Source organism: Balaenoptera acutorostrata, chromosome 8 (assembly GCF_949987535.1).
Source record: "Balaenoptera acutorostrata chromosome 8, mBalAcu1.1, whole genome shotgun sequence".
Lineage (NCBI taxonomy): Eukaryota > Metazoa > Chordata > Mammalia > Artiodactyla > Balaenopteridae > Balaenoptera > Balaenoptera acutorostrata.
In genome coordinates, this window is record NC_080071.1 from 26,037,524 (window position 1) to 26,054,884 (window position 17,361).

Sequence of the window (17,361 nt, forward strand, 5' to 3'; positions counted from 1 at the left end):
ATTCAGCACTAAAAAGAAATGAGTTATCAAGCTATGGGAAACATGCAGGAAACTTAAATGCATATTACAAGAAAAAAGAAGCCAGTCAGAAAAGGCCACATACTCTATGATTCTAAACATATGACATTTTGGAAAAGGCAAAACTATAGATACAGTAAAAAGATCAGCGGGTGCCAGGGTTTAAAGGGGAAGGAGGGATGAAAAGGCACAGCACAGAGGATTTTTAGGGTAGTGAAAATACTCTGTATGATACTCTAATGGTGGATACATGTCATTATACATTTCTCCAAATCCATAAAATATACAACACCAAGAGTAAACCCCAATGTAAACTACAGCCTTTGGGACAGTCATGTAGCTGTGTAGATTCTCAATTACAACAAATGTAGAACTCTGGTGAGGGATAGTCATAATATGGGAGGCTATGCATGCATAGGAGCAGGGTGTATATGGGAAATCTTTGTACCTTCTTCTCAATTTTGCTATGAACCTATAACAGCTCTTTAAAAATAAACTCTGTTTTTTAAAAAACCAAAACCTTAGTGAGAAAAAAACCACCTCAACCCCTACTTCACACTTCACACAAAAATTAACATGAAATAAATCATAGGCCTAAATATACAAGATTAAATTATTTAAATTATAAGCTGTAATACAGAAAAATGTTTCACCTAAGTGTGTATAGAAGTATAGATTGATATTGATCTCTCTTTATAGAGAGAAACAGATTGAGAGAGACAGATCAAATCTGGCAAAATGTTAACAGTTGAAGAATCAAAGTGAAGGATATATGGGTGTTCTTTTCATTATTCTTAAAAGTTTTCTGTGGGTCTGAAAGTTTTAAATTTAAGTTTGTGGGAGAATATAATAATAGAGTCAAGTTGAAACTGAAAAAGAAAAACACTGCATTATACTCTAGGACTGCTCCAAATGTCTCAAAATAATTAAATTTGACTCTATTAAGTATTCCAGCTTTAGAAACAAAAGCTTTAAAATAGACCAAAGGAATCAATGACAAATACACAAGAGATTAGAGATGAAAACAGAACAAAAATTCATTGAATTTAGCGACATGAAGGACAGTAGTGGCTTTGCTGAAAGTAGTTTTGATTGGGTAGTGAAAGTGGAAACCAAATTTAAGTAGAGGGGGTTGTAAATACGTATTAGAGAAATTAAAACAGCCTCGTAATAAACTGTTTTGTGAAGAAAGGGAACTGTTTCCTTTTTATTAGAGAGGAAACAGACACAGAGATAAGAAGGGTTTTAGATTGTGGTGGAAATATGATAGATTTTGCATCTGTTAGTTTCTACTTTTTCAGTGAAGAAGTAAGGTTTTAACCTGAAATTTAGTCTTGAGAAGTTAGCAGGCTTAAAGAATTGGAAAGTTAGCTTCTAGAACATCATAAGTTTCTGTGCTATAGTGAAAGTCCATTTAATAATACATTTATATTTATACAATATTCATAGCTGTACATAAATCATTGTTCATTGAGTAGCAGCACTATCTTCTCTGTATTTATGCAAGAGAAATGAAACTATGTTCACTCAAAAAAAAAAAAAACTGTATTCAAATCATTACAGCAGCTTTATTCCTGATTACTAAAACTTGGGAACAACTCGAATGTCCTTCAGCTGGTCACTGAAAGAGACATCCATAAAATGGAATACTACTCAACCAAAAAGAGAAAGAAGCAAACTACTGGGTCTTCCCTGGTGGCGCAGTGGTTGGGAGTCTGCCTGCCAGTGCAGGGGACACAGGTTCAAGCCGCGGTCTGGGAAAATCCCACATGCGGCAGAGCAACTAAGCCCGTGCGCCACAACTACTGAGCCTGCGCTCTAGAGCCCGGGAGCCACAACTACTGAAGCTCGCGTGCCTAGAGACCATGCTCCGCAACAAGAGAAGCCACCACAATGAGAAGCCCGTGCAACCGCAGTGTAAAGTAGCCCCCCCAGCCCCCCCTCCCTCCAAGGGGCGAAGAAACAAAGACCCAATGCAGCCAAAAATAAATAATTAATAAATTTATTATTTTTTTTAAAAAAAGAAACAAACTACTGATACACACAGAAACATGGATGAATCTCAACTGCATTATACTAAATGAAAGAAACCAGATTCAAAAGAATGCATAATGTCTGATTCCAAGTATGTAGTATTCTAGGAAGGCAAAAGTATAGGGTATGAAACAGACCAGTTGTTGCTTAGGCTCTGGGGGTGAAAGAGGAATGGATGAAATAGGGCCCTAGGGAAATGCTTGGAGTAATAGAATTGTTCTATTCTTGATTGTAGCGGTAGCCACATGACTGCAGGTGTTTGTCAAATTTCATAAAACTGTACACTAGAGACTTTTTACTGTATGTATAGTAAATCTTAATAAATTTTTAAAGAACTTAGTTGATAAGTTACATGTGGAGACTTGGACCTCTGACACTGATGAAAGTGGTCTTGAAAGTCTCTCGAAGTAGAAATTCCCAACTGGTGTGCCAAGAATAGGTACCAGGATGGTGGTCTCTTAGCTCTGAGGGTGGTTGAGCAGGCTCTGCGCCCCAAAGCGCCTAAACTAGGCATTTCACCGGGAAGCAGCCTTAACTGTTTACCCCACTGGGCTGTACACATACTATTATATAGTTTATGTTTGCCATAATGTGAGCAATCGTGGGAAGCCCTGTCTTAGAAGGAGATGGGCCCTCCTTATAAGGAGATTGTGCTGTAGTTCTAACTACTTCACTCAGCAGTATGGTAGCTTCTAAGACACTAGCAACCAGGCTCCTAAGGAAATCTGGTCCACATAACAGAAGAAAACACAGCTGCTGTTACAGACTATACACAAAATAACAACATGAGAAAAGCTACAGGACAAAACTTAAAGGATGCAGTCAAATCTGTGGTTAGAGGTAACTAGTAACCCTAAAATGTTCTCATTATTTAATAAGGAAGACTAAAACTCAATGAACTAGCATTTAATTCAATAGCTCGGGGTGGGAGGTTTATGTTAATAATAAACAAATGAAAGTAATAAAGCAGAAACTAAACTACTTAAAAAAAAAAAACCTGACATTGAAGTTCTTGCACACACAAAGGAATAGGGAAATGTAAGAAAAATATCCAAATATAAATCAGAAAATAAATTAATTACAGTTACAGCAATAAATAAAAATATGAAATTTTAACTTAAAAGGATGGGTTCCTAAGAAGATAAAAACTTATTAAAAATCTATCCAAGAACTAGTAAACCTGAATAAACCAATAACCCCTAAAGAAATCAGAAAATGTGTCAAAAATCAAACTCAACTTTCTCATGTTATATCAACTTCTCAAGAACATAGAACAATTCTGTCAGGTCTACCCAGCGATAGGTGGTTATTTTCCTCTTTTTTTCTATATTTCCCAAATATAGTCAACATGCATTACTTTTATAATCAGAAACAAAACATTAAATTTTATTTTTAGAATAGCCCAGACGATTTTTCTGTTACTATTACTAATTCTTTTTGGATTTGGCCTTGGCAATCCTGATACCTCGATAAATTAAAATGAAAACACATTTAAAAAAATCATTCTCATTCTTCAAAAAAATTATCTTGCACCTTCACAGAGAATATATGTCACAATCTTTTAAACAGTATGTTTGCTTGGCAGTAGAGAATTAGTTTAAGTACATTTTAAACTAACCAGACTTCCAGAGGTTTGACCACATGTGAACATGAACTCTCAAATGAAATCTCAAATGAATCTGTTCAAAAAGCTGGACTCCAAGTTCTCCCTTATCACTTAACTGTTACACGAAAAGAAGAAATGTCAGATAATGTGACGTGTTGAAATATAAACTCCCTCTGAAATCTAAGTTGTATTTTTGTCAGATTAAACTAGTTCCCAAAGTAATGGGAAATTTATTTTTTCTCAAGCATAACAAAAGTGTTAAGGGAAAAATACTAGCTACATTTGTCCCGTATATGCTGACAGACAAGCCTCTTGTTGTCATCAGTGGGGGACATGGGGACACTATGTGACAGAGAAAATACTTCTGAAAGGGGTTATACAGTGATTGTGAAGGAATAATGAATAAGAAGCCATTTTCTTAACAGAAGAAAAAGAAAAACACAACAGCATGTTGACAAACAAAAAGCTGGAACCACCTAAAAACATCCTCAGTTTTATTTACTTTCTTCTCTATTTAAGATTTTAATAACTGACAGAAAGACTTCACGTTATCTAAGACAAAAAACACATTCAATTACAAAAGGACTCCAAATATTATTTTGCATTCATCTCCATACAGTTGACCCCATGGTGAGCATACTGTAGTGTGTACAGAAGTAGAAGTATAATGTTGTATACATAAAACTTGCATACTGTTATAAACCAATGTTATCTCAATAATTTTTTTAAAAGGACCTCAAAGATGTCTGTAGGTATCAAAGGAGTAGAGGTGACAACCACAGTGAAGCAAGTAAGGGAGTTATACCAAGAGAATCCTTACCTCTTTAGCAAAAATGAATGAAGTGAGGGACACATACTATCAATAAAGAGTGAAGTTTTAGGGGTGTGAGGAATTTTAGTTTCCATATACTATTCCCTGAACAAGTGTTTACCATATGCTCTTTTTGTTAGTTAAATTTTTTCCTATGATGGAAAAGTCGTGCCCACAAGAAGGATGTCAGCCCATGTATGCCCATTTTTCAGATAGCTCTAGAGTTTCTCAGAGTTGGCACTGGGATTGGGGGAATCAGTAAAGAAAAAGATAACTAACCTTGTTCCTGGAAGTCATTACGGGCAAACTGACAAGGATTTATAGCTATGGAACTTGATTTTTGTCACATGTTAGGTTAGATTACTTCACATATATGCTATACATACTTTGCTTTAAAAACATTAAAAGGAAAATATGTTGAATAATATGGAGGAATAAACAAACAACAGAAGGGTAGCCACCCATCACACACAAGAAGAGACAATTTTAAAATGGGATTTGACCGTAAGTTTTCAAATAAGTTCTGTATAGTATGAGATATAACCATATCCTATTTCAGGATGATGATAAGCAAATGTGATTTTATAACTACTGTGAGAAATGTATGTGAAATCATGAAATGCAAAGAAGTGTCAAAATACTGGAAAAAAGGAGGCTCCTAAGTTTTAAATCAGGGGTAGTTCATGGATTAATTTATCCACCAAATATTTATTGAGCACATAATATATATTAATTCCTGTGATAGATGTGGCAAATAGAACAGTGAAAGAGAAATAGTTTATTCTCTCATGCATTTGACAGACTAAGACAGTAGCCTCTATGGTAAGGAGAAAATAAGACAATTCATTAGGGTTGGAAATGAAATATTAGAATTTTTTTCTTTTTTCTGTATTTTTTAGCCTAGAAATAAGAAACATATGAAGCTGTACTAATATTTAATATACAGATTGCCAAGGCCATCCTTACTGAGCCTAAATATGAGACCATTACATGTGCTCTACTGGTTTATGGAGACATCCCATGGAACAGTGGAAGTTCAATAAGACAGGTGGCCTTTACTCATATTTAAACTATTCCAATTTAAGAGTACAGGTTAAGCAGATTTACAGATTATATTGTCCAATTTTAATGAAATTCACCCTCACAAAATGACAAGAAATTCAAAAAGACTCTTGCAAAGGAGCCATGGATCAAAGGCAATTCTCTTAACACAAGTACAACTGAACAATTAGAAAATAGCAATGCTAAGATTCCTCTTCCCCTTTGGGCAAATTTCCTATCAAACATTTATGAGTTAAAAGTCAATGATAATCTCATCAGATCTAATACAACAATGTCACTATTACTAAAATATTAGAATTATTAACTATAATTATTAAATTAAATGAGAAAAGTGTTCATGCTGAAAATGAAGAAAATAAAAAATGTTGCATTCAACTTCATTCTTTTTCAGTTCCTATAATTGGCCAAGTTTTATAATATATTTATATTTATCATATTTGTATTTGATTATATTTTAAGAACGTAATTTATACACAAACATAGGTTGGGATACAAATTCACAGAAATATTTTACTGTAAGGGGCGTACTATCAAAAACATTTGGAAGCCACTGATCTGGAGGGTGTAAATTCTACAAACAGATGTATGAGGCTAATATCAATAATCAGGAACATTTTAAAAGAGATATTTTGTGAACATTTGAAAAGAACTGTTAATATAATGAAAAGCATATAATGATCATTAGAAAGCAAGATGACTTTTGTAAAAATAACTTGCACAACTGAGTTGATTTGTCTTTTTAATAATGTCACACTGACATTAAGAGAATGGAGTAAATACTACTATCCTGAGCAAAGCACTTAAAAAAAAAAATCAAGATGTGAATAATTCCATAGACTTTAGATGACACATACTAGGAGGAATAACTAATACAATACATAACCAGAATAATCTTTCCAGGTCACTTCCTACAGTACCACAAGTCTAAAGTCTTTTGATTGCTCTGAGAATGAGATCTACAATCACTGTTCCCACCACCTTTCACTGACCCCCCTCCCCACCCCCCCCCCCCGATGCCCTCACTACTCTCCTTAGCCAGTTTAAATTCCACGATTCAATCATTACAACCATTCTCTTGCACAGGCTCTTGGCTCTCGCCTCTCCCTGGCTTTCCTGACTGAATTTACACCCTCCACATTTAAACCTACGCCTGAATTGAAAGATGACTACAGCTAAACTAGTCACAGCCATGCCATCTAGTCTCACCTGCTCCTCTTCTCCATTTAGGTAAATGACAACTCTTGTTCTTTCAGTTGCTTAGCCAAAAGTTATAAAGTATTCCATGACTTTCTTTCATATTCTGCATCCAATCCTTCAGCTAATTCTACCTTCGAAATTATCCAGAAGAGAACTGATTTTCACCACTTCCACTGCTACCATTCTAATCCAAGCCACAAATACCTGCAAGAGCAACCTCCCCTCCCTCAAAACAAAACAAAACAAATCTGGTATTCTTCCTTTTCCCGTGGTCAGCTCTGGTCTATTCTCAATTCAGCAGCCAAAATGATCTATTACAATGTAAAAGTCACTCATGTCATTCCTCCACTCAAAATCCTCCAGGGGCTTTCCAAACTAAAAGCTCAAATTTCTTGCAGTGACATATAAAGCCAGCTTTTCTTTCTGATCTCATCCCAATCTCCTCTTTGCTAATTCCACTTCAGCCACATTGTCTTCCTCTTGTTTCTTGGACACACCATGCACATTTCCCCCTCCAGAGCTCTCCCATTCCTTCTACCTGGAATGATCAATCCCAGAACCAAGTGACTCACTATTCTTGGTGAGACTTACTTGACCACCATATCTAAATTTGTAACACCTTTTTTTCTTCCCTCAGATTTCCCATTCCCTTTACATTTTTTATTTAGCATTTACTCATTAACTATAAATAAATAAATGTATATACATGTATATATAATTTAGGTATCCTGTTTATTAGAATGTCAGCTTCATAAAGGCAGAGAAATGTGCCAGTTTTGTTCATTCCTCTCTGCTCAGCACTTAACAATAGTGCCTGGAACGTGCATGATACTCAATATTTATTTGTAAGATGGATTAATAAATCATTCAACAAGACAGAATTTAACCAAAAGAGATGCATTACATTTAGATGCAAAAAGCATAAATGAACCTGGAGCACATCATGCTAAGTGAAATAAGCCAGTCACAGATGGACAAAAGCTGCATGATTTCACCATTATGAGGTATCTAAAACAGTCAAACTTATTGAAGCAGAGAGTAGAATGGTGGTTGCCAGGGGCTGGGAAGGGAGGGGAACTGGGGGAATCCATTGTTGTTCAACAGGTATAAAATTTCAGTTATACAAGATGGAAAAAGTTCTAGAGATCTACTGAACTACAAAGTGCCTACAGCTAACGATGCTGTTACACACTTAAAAAATTTAAGAGAGTAGCTCTCATTTTAAGTGTTTTTACCACAAAAACAAAAACGGGAAAAAAGGGACATGAGGAAACTTTTGGAGGCGATGGATATTATTTATTGCCTTGATTGTGGTGACGTTTTCATAGGTGTATACATATTTCCAAACTCATCAAACTGCAAGCATTGAATATGTATGATTTTTTGTGTATCAAATATACTTCAATAAATCTGTTAAGAAAATCAATTATAAAAATAAAGGAGGGGGCTTCCCTGGTGGCGCAGTGGTTGAGGGTCTGCCTGCCAATGCAGGGGACACGGGTTCGAGCCCTGGTCTGGGAAGATCCCACATGCCGCGGAGAAACTAGGCCCGTGAGCCACAACTACTGAGCCTGTGCGTCTGGAGCCTCTGCTCCGCAACAAGAGAGGCCGCGATAGTGAGAGGCCTGCGCACCGCGATGAAGAGTGGCCCCCGCTTGCCGCAACTAGAGAAAGCCCTCGCACAGAAACGAACACCCAACACAGCCAAAAATAAAATTAATTAATTTTAAAAAAAAATAATAATAATAAAATAAAATAAAGGATGGGGGACCTAATTTGGCCCCTCTCTTGCAATTTCCCACATATATTATGTTATCTGTACCGCAGTGCCTTTGTATGTGCTTTTTCTTCTACCTTACATTTCCTTCTCCCTCACCATTCATCTCAGTTAGTTGCTCAATGAAGACTCACCTGTTATAAGATACCTCCTTTAAATCTATCAAATCGTCTTCTGTGCTACCTCTGTAGTATGTTCATACTTCTATCACTGCCCTTATTACACCATGTTGTGATCATCTGTTTTGAGTCTTCCTCCTTATAAGCTATGTGCTCCTGGATGTTAAGATCCATGTCCATGATTTGCTGTATTTGACACCCCCATGTCTATGTTATACAACTGATTTGTAAATGCAATTGAATCTATATATTTTTAAAATCTAGAATGATCCAATTTTCCAAAAGCTTTAGTGTGAGCCAAAATTGTCATTAGTAGATATTCATTATCCAGATTATGAAAAGTAGATCTCAAATATTGTGTCAAAAACACAGGCACAGGAGAGGGTGAGCCTCCCATTACCGGGTGCATTTGGGCAGAGCCTGGATGGTCAATGCACAAGGACTCTTATAAAAGAGATTCTTGAACCACATGGGAAGTTAGACTAGAAGAGCCCCCAGGACCTGAAAAAAATCATTCTCTGATCAGAGAAAATCATTCTCCGATTTTTTTCTTTTTTTGCAATTTGTGGCAGTCTTTGAGGTTTTAGCATACTCTATTGTTCTATCTAATTTAGTACAATTTGATGTACTAAATTAGATGTTTGGAATTTAGAAGCATATATATTTAATACTGAATTTTATTTTTTAGAAAAGGTGTACTTAATCATTACTGTGTTACTGTTTCAAGAGTAACAACTTTATTTCAAAATAACTTAGTGACTACAAAAAACATAAAAGTTATGCTTCTACTGATAATTTTATCATACAACATATTTTACTATGTTAAACTTACTATGTTACTATATTTTCTTACTTTATCGTAAAAACAATACCAAACCTAGAAAAAGCAGAAATTGTTACCTTCATTCTATAATGAGTGTTCTAGTACAGAAAGGTTTCAATGACTTGTCCAAGATCACATAGCAAGTCATGGCAGATTTAGAAGTAGAATTTTCTCCTGATTTTAGCCCAGAGCTCAGTACATTTCAAACCTACATATCTAACTTCCAGAGTCTACTGATGGAGAGAGAATTTTTAAGAATTTCCTTTTATTTATTTAAGAAAGAAATGGTCAGTTTGCGTTTGTTTTCCTAAGTTAAGCAAAGAAAATATACTTCATATTTACTGAAATTAAATTTTTTAATTTACTATTTATCCAAAAAGCCCGAATAGATTCTTAGAATACAGTATTTAGTATCTGAATTGCAGTAACCCACGAACATTTTTTTCTTTCAAGGCTCTCACACCTTTCAAGGCTCTCACACCTTGACCTTAATATCCAGAATGTTGTCTTCACATATGAATTCCCATCTGGTAGGAGACCTTTTCTGCTCTTGATTTTAAAGAAATCTGATATAATTTGAAATCATTTAAATTACAAAAAAGCACATATAGATTATTGGCTAAGTCTTTTTCTGCTCTTTATTATGCAAAAGTTTGATGTCTTCTTTTAATATAAAATAAGCCAAGTTACTCTTGTGTATCAGTCACTATTAGCAAGAAATTCACAAAAATGTGCCATGACTATAAGTTAAAAGCATAGTAAGTCTTCTCTGAGGGATCACTTTTGAAGACCAGGAACCTGCAGAAACTGAGAAAATGTTCCTTCAAAGTAATTCTTATGATTTCAAATTCCTTTTTCTATACTTACGATAAACCCATACATTTTCCTACTAAAATACTTGCATGGCACAAATAAGATTTTTTGTTAATCTCACAGTAGAAGTAACGATGGTGACAGTGAAAATTGGGATTTTGAACCTGAAGTCTGTGTATATTATCATTCAGTTAATCAAAATCTTCCAGGGTATATAAACAATTGAGGAAATTAGTATAGGAAATTTAAAATAGCCTCAATAATTTTGCAAGGATATGTAGAAATGGACTAGAAAATATATTTTGCAAGAATAGGTAGATAAATAGACAGCTATACACACAAACACACATATATAAATTCTCATCAGTAAAAGTTGTGCACTGTCTAGGACATATATATGATATCTCTCAGTTCTTCCTTTGTTTTAAGTCTACATAATACCCGAAAGAAAAAAAAAAAAAAAAAGGAAAAGCTCTACAGAAGGCAAATTATAGTTTCCAAGAAAACAAAAAACAAAAATGGTAAATGATAAGATATTTAACCAATTGGTAAGTATCTTAATCCTTGCTGTGTTAACCCTCAGCCTCTGAGAGATAAATAGACGTACATCAAAAAGTGGCTCATATTGGGCAACTTTCCAATAAGATATTCACCAGTTGCAATAAGTGCCCAGCCAGTTTCCTAAATGCAATCAGCCATCCGTGGGACAAGTCAAGTTGGAGCATATTACAGAAATTGCCAAGACATTATCCCAACTGTTCAAATAAAAGCTTCTTGATCCTGAACCTGAAGAGGACGATCAAGAACAAATCTACTGCTGACCAGCATCGACAATGGCTACAGCTGCTTTAATGATACAAATTACCAAACATTCTATAGCACCTCCAAAGATTATTACAAGGAAATCTTGCCCTGATCTGTCCATCCTATGAAGGTACAAAATCATATTTGGAATAACATCCAATCCATTCCAATCCTGTCCTTGCAAATAGGCCCAGTACATCCAGAAAGGAGAGAAGGGAGGGAGGGAAAGAAGGAAGGCAGGGTGGAAGAAAGGAGGAAGGAAATGACTGACAACAATCTTCTCATACTTCTGAGTGCCTGTCTAGAAAGATTATACAACTGAACAGAATCCAGCTTTCGTACTCCTAAACTAAAATACAATTAACAACATAATAGAAAGCATAATTACCTAAGTAAGGTCTTCATAAGGAAAATGCAACTTAAGTTTTCTTCCTGTAAGCTTACATATGTATTAATATCTATTCATTAAAATATCGGTCTTAGAAAAACTATACAATTCTCTCAAAACCTTCTGAAAAATTCAACACACTTCCCTGTTTAAAAAAATAATTAAGAGTTCAAAAGTTTGGAAGCTTAAAAACCTTCTCAAAATTTTCATTGAGCACAGAATATGTGTGAACCATGTACAGATTGTCCCCTACATAGCTTGGTTCAATTTATGATTTTTCAACCTTACCATGGTGGGGAAGTGATACACATTCAGTAGAAAATGTACTTCGAATTGTGAACTGTGGTCTTTTCCCAGGCTAGCCATACGGGGTACAATCCTCTCTCGTGATGCTGGGTGGGGCAGCAGCTCCCAGCCAGCCACTCAGGGGGGTAAACAACCGATAACACTTACAAGCATTTGGTACCCATACAAACACTCTGTTTTTCATTTTCAGTTCAGCATTCAATAAATTACATGAGATTTTCAACACTTTATTATAAAATAGGCTTTGTGTTAGATGATTTTGCCAAACTGTAGGCTAAGGTAAGTGCTCTGAGTACATTTAAGGTAGGCTAGGCTAAGCTATGACGTTCAGTAGGTTAGGTGTATTAAATCCATTTTCAACTTACAACTTTTTTACTTACGACGGGTTTACCAGGATGTAACCCCATGTTAAGTCTAAGATGATCTGTACACAATACAAAGTATACAGAAGTATGTGGCAATTTCATATAATCCATAAAACGTAACCTGTCGATGTGCCATACCTTTCAAGTCCTCAGGTAGCTCCACAAAAGGAACCTTCTAGATTACCAAAGTGACAGGTGTATGTTGTCTGTGTCTCAATAATGGTGATGGAAACTAGGAAGGAAACAGTGCATTCCTTGGATGTTTAAATCAACTGCAACAGTCTATTCTCGTGATGCATTGTGGCATGAGTGAGGATACATCCTTAAGCTCCACATATATTTTGCTAATTTCCCTAGGTTCATTACTTTCTGGTTTTTTCTGACACTTCCTTTGCACTCTTGCTCCCTCTCCCTCTCTCTCCCTTTCCCTCTCTTCTAATTAGGCCACTTCTTTCTTCCTATCATTCTTGCTCTAAATATACTTGCTAAGTCTATCGCTGCTCTTGCCTCTTTTCCAAGTTATCTTTTTTTAGGCACAATGCCAGTGCCATTTTTCTTATGATTTGTGAAAGTCTTTCCTCTGTCCCTGCCCAGGCCTCCTACCCCCTGCCTAAGCTTTTCCTTTTTCCTCTATTATCTACTATGCTCTCTGTTATATTTCTAGCCCTTAAAGTTCACAGGGCTCATGAGAAAAGAAAACTACAGCTGTGGTGAAACAACAGAGGTTTGTCCAAAAACTACCCTTAGTTTTTTGGATCTAGTTTACAGTGTTGCCTCCAAACAATAGCTTAATTGCAGGGATCTCGGAGGAAAAAAATAAAGCTGCAAAAATCAAGCAAAAGCCTTGGAAAAAGCACTTGTTGTCATCTGTCTGTTCTCAAGTCAGGCCCCTCCAATTTGCCTCATCCCTGCATCCATATACTAAAACAAGATATATTTACATTTTCTCCTTATTTACAGGAGAATTGGATCATAAAAGCTTCTGTTCACCCAATTAATGAACTGAACGTGCAATAATAATATGACACAGAATACATCCAATCTTAAACTGTAAGTGATAAGTATAAGAAAACATATTTAATTTGAATAGGATGTTTGCAGTCTTATCCAGAACGCTGGGGAAGGCAATCGAGTACCTGATGTCTGAGCTCTTAGTGACATACAGAGAATCTCATGGGCTAAAGAAATTCCCAGAGGAGAATTGTGGAAATTAATAGCCAGCTTGGGCTTCTACCACTGAATCACTTCTTTGCTTAGATATGCAATGATTTTAAAGTCTTCAATTTTACCAGTGTTGTTATATTTTTTGTTTTTCTATAACATCCTGTTATATTTATTTTTATGGCTAGTTTAGTTGCCTGAAATTACTGCCCTTCCCCTGTAGGCACAAAATGTTAGGTGAATTTGCCTCAATACTGATCAGCATTTTTATTTTCATTTCACAAGTAAATACTTTTACATACATGCTTTGAAAAAAGAATATATTTAAAGTCTTAATAGGGAAATTGATCATTATAAATGTAATTGGATCCCTTGCCTTTTTTTTTTTTTAACTCTCCAAATGCATCTGCAATAGGTCTATTGAGCTGCTGACCTACAGAGAAAAAATCTTCCTGATTATAACTGGAAACATTAAAAAAAAGTCCTATATTTGCAAAATCAAAATTATCAAAAATGATAGCACCAGGAATACCAAATTAAGTTCCCTGTAAGCTACAATCAGAAGTTAACAGTACTAAGACAGTTAATGGAATTGAACTTCTAAACAAAATCCTTTCACAAAATCACACCTGACTTAGTCTTCGGGGGAAGATGGTGAGTGAAAAATATATGGATTCTAAATAGATCATCAGGATATTAAAGATGAACAGAATAGACAAAAAAAATAAAGTGAAGAAAAGCAAAAAGTGGGGATGCTGTTATTTAATTAACACTGATGTATAGCCATGAATACCATATAGATAGAAATTCATACTCTAAGACTCTTTTTAAAGAGAAATACTGCTGTGGTAAGAGAAAAGGAAGCATTAACACTGACCTGCTTTTGAGCAGTGATATTTTGCCCTACGAAGTTCTGTGAAAATTGCACTGTACCAGTAATATTTAATTGTAGCATAAAAATTAAACACCATTTACTTGACATAAAATAGGGATAGAATGTAAATTAAGTAAGTTTCAATTCATGTCTTCTTACTCACATCTGTTGGCAGTTTAAATAGTTTTAGTGTCATTAATTGTTATAAAAGTGCAAGATTTGCTGTATGCTTGCCACTTAGGACCAAAGGCACAAAAGTCTAATTGAACTAAGTAATTAGTAATTTGTCATTTCCTATTGTCAGCAATTACTTTCCATTAGAAATCCTCACTGAAAATTCTAATTTGAAGTGAGGTTTGCATTTTATTGCTGTCCATCCAAATTAGTTTAAAATTGACAGCTACATTTTCATTTAAAATTTTAAAGATATTAAACATGCTTGAAGAAACTGAAGCACACTCAGCTCCACATAAGCCTGTGTGTGTGTGTGTGCAGGCACATGCAGGCACACACACTCACAAGAAAAAACAGCTAACACCAAAGGAGGTGCTTTTTATTTTTCCAAAAGGGAGTTGCTGTGTGTGCAAATATCACATCGTGGTTAATTTTATGAACTTCCAGCTTTCTGATTTTTACATCTCCACACAGAACCCTGCAGTGATGCTCTCACCTGCACACAGATGGACAAGGAAACAACACACTATTAGACTTCTTTCTAGGGTTCCGAGCTCCCTCTGGGATATTGCTGTCGGATGGTTTTTCATTTGTTCTTTCTTCATGCTCCACTAACCAATCAACACTTTCCCTTCCCTATGTTCTGAGCACCGTAAAAATCTAAAAGGGAACTTAGCCCTCAAAAATAATACTAAGGAGCTGATTTATAATTAGCATGGGTCCACTGATGTACTTTAACTAAGGGCAACTGATGAGTCAAGCTTATCCTTAGTTTCCTTTGTGAAAGTTTGAGCACTACATGTTATCCCAACTGGATGGTTTTCCTCTTTTAAAACTTAAGGCTGTTTCCCTTTAAGTACAGCTGGATTTCTTTAACAAATAGACTAGGCTTCCAATTGTTAACATTAAAGATACAGATGCAAAGTTCACATATTTTTCTCTCTACCCCATGATTAAAATTCTGAAACCCTAAAACAAATCTTTAAAAGCCTTGAGTTAATATACCTGTACATGAAGGCCCCGTGTCTTAGATGAGGCTAACAGAAGTTGCTTGGGGAAAAGCATATCCACATATTTATTATGATAAAGAGGGCAATATCCATAAAGAACAGATTTGATTTATTAACCTAGAGTTAGAATTACACTAAAAGGCAAACGACAATGAAATTCCACAATTACATGTCTAATAATTCAATAACTAATAAGGGTGGTGCTGAATGCATCTCTATGTTAATTGAAGTGATATGGTTTACTAATTTCTTTTTCCCTAAGTTACGTAAGTGCTAAAATTGACTTATAACGCTAGAAATCATAATGAATTTCTCTTATTTTTTTAAAGTGACACTCTAATCATTACTCTAAATTCATATACTTTCATAGAACAAATTTTCTACTGTTACCCCTTTGGTAACTAACTAGATATACCACACATCTGTAACACTTAAGTGAACATTAATTAGTGCTAATTTACAATCAAATTCCAATGGAGAAGCAAATTACGCTTTCTTGAACATCAAAAGTCTTTATCATGACCATTATGATGAAGAATGCCAGAACATCTTAATTATTTCTGCTTATAAATAATGTTTCCCACAAATCTTCAAAATGCACAAGGATGCTCTAGAAAGCAAAAAAAGAAAAAAACGCTAGTCTCATTATAATTTGGTTTTAACTTAGTAATAATGCTGTTCATTTCAATGAATATCTTGCTCTCTCTACTTCAATGTAATAAAAAAGAGATGGCCTGAAAATTCAAGAGCAAATTTTTCCGTTGTGTGTATTGTTTAAGAGCTATTGAAATAGATTTAAAAATTTTTACTACACTGCCACAGAATTTTGCTACATAAATCCAAAATTGTCTATAATATCTCAGTTTTAGGTGAACCAAAAATTCTTTAAACTGTAAAATATTTGTCTCCTTACAATGAATCACATAGTTCTAAAGCAATATGCTTCACAGAAGAAAAATAAGCAACAGAAACCAACAAACTCCTATTCTACTCATTCTAAAACCATGTATAATTGCCAATAAGGCACTGAAGAAAAGAGAATTAAATTAAAAATTCAGTAAACACTGATCAATATGCTTGTAAATACCAAGTCTATAAAATGATCTTCTCTTTAAATGTAGTTAAACCACAGGTATATGTTCTATATTTTGGAATTCAGTGATCATTTTTAAATCTAGTTCAATTCGTTTCAAATGGAAACATGCCAGAAATCTAAGAAAACCGCCAGAGAGGATAATACAAAAGAAGGAAGGAATGAATGAAAGAAGAAAGAGAGAGAGAGAGAAGGGAGAGAGGGAGGGAGAGAGAAGGGAGGAAAGAAAGAAGGAAAAAAGGAAGAAAACAGCAGCTCAGATCGTGAAACTCTCGCTGTCTCCTGGTTTAGCATTAGCTCACAATCAGCTGAATAAAGAAGTCATCTCTGTCTAAGATGTAAATAAATCACAAGCCTCAGTTACTTTACCACTAGCTGTTTGTCATTCAGGAAAATAATGGTTAATCAATGTCTAATCAATGAAGATGTGTAACATATTAGTTTGCAGTCCTTCATCATCCTATTTTCTTCAATTGCCTGGGGGTTTGTGTTCAGTACTTACAGAATCGATTACAATTGAGAATGATCATTCAGCTCATGTTGAGAGCTGTCAGCTGTGCTTTCCACGAGGCAGTTTACTCTTGTGTTTAATATGAGATGCTAATATTTAGCTGCATCTGACAAACTAGGTTCCATAGTGGAACATTTTATGAGAAGTGCTTAAGTAACTAATTGTATCACTACATGTCACTTGATGAAACTAAACTTTTCCTGACTTCACAATAATCATAAGCATTACTGGCTTGCTGTGGGAAATTAAAGGGAAATAGCTGCCTGCTTGAGTCTGATCATGCCTTCAGGGAAGGTCTAAGAAAGGCAACTACCAGTGATGCCCTTATAAATAACTACCGGGGGTGGGGGCAGGGGAGTAGATAATTCTTCAATTTTCATATAAAGCAACATTTTTCGACATAAGGACAGTTACC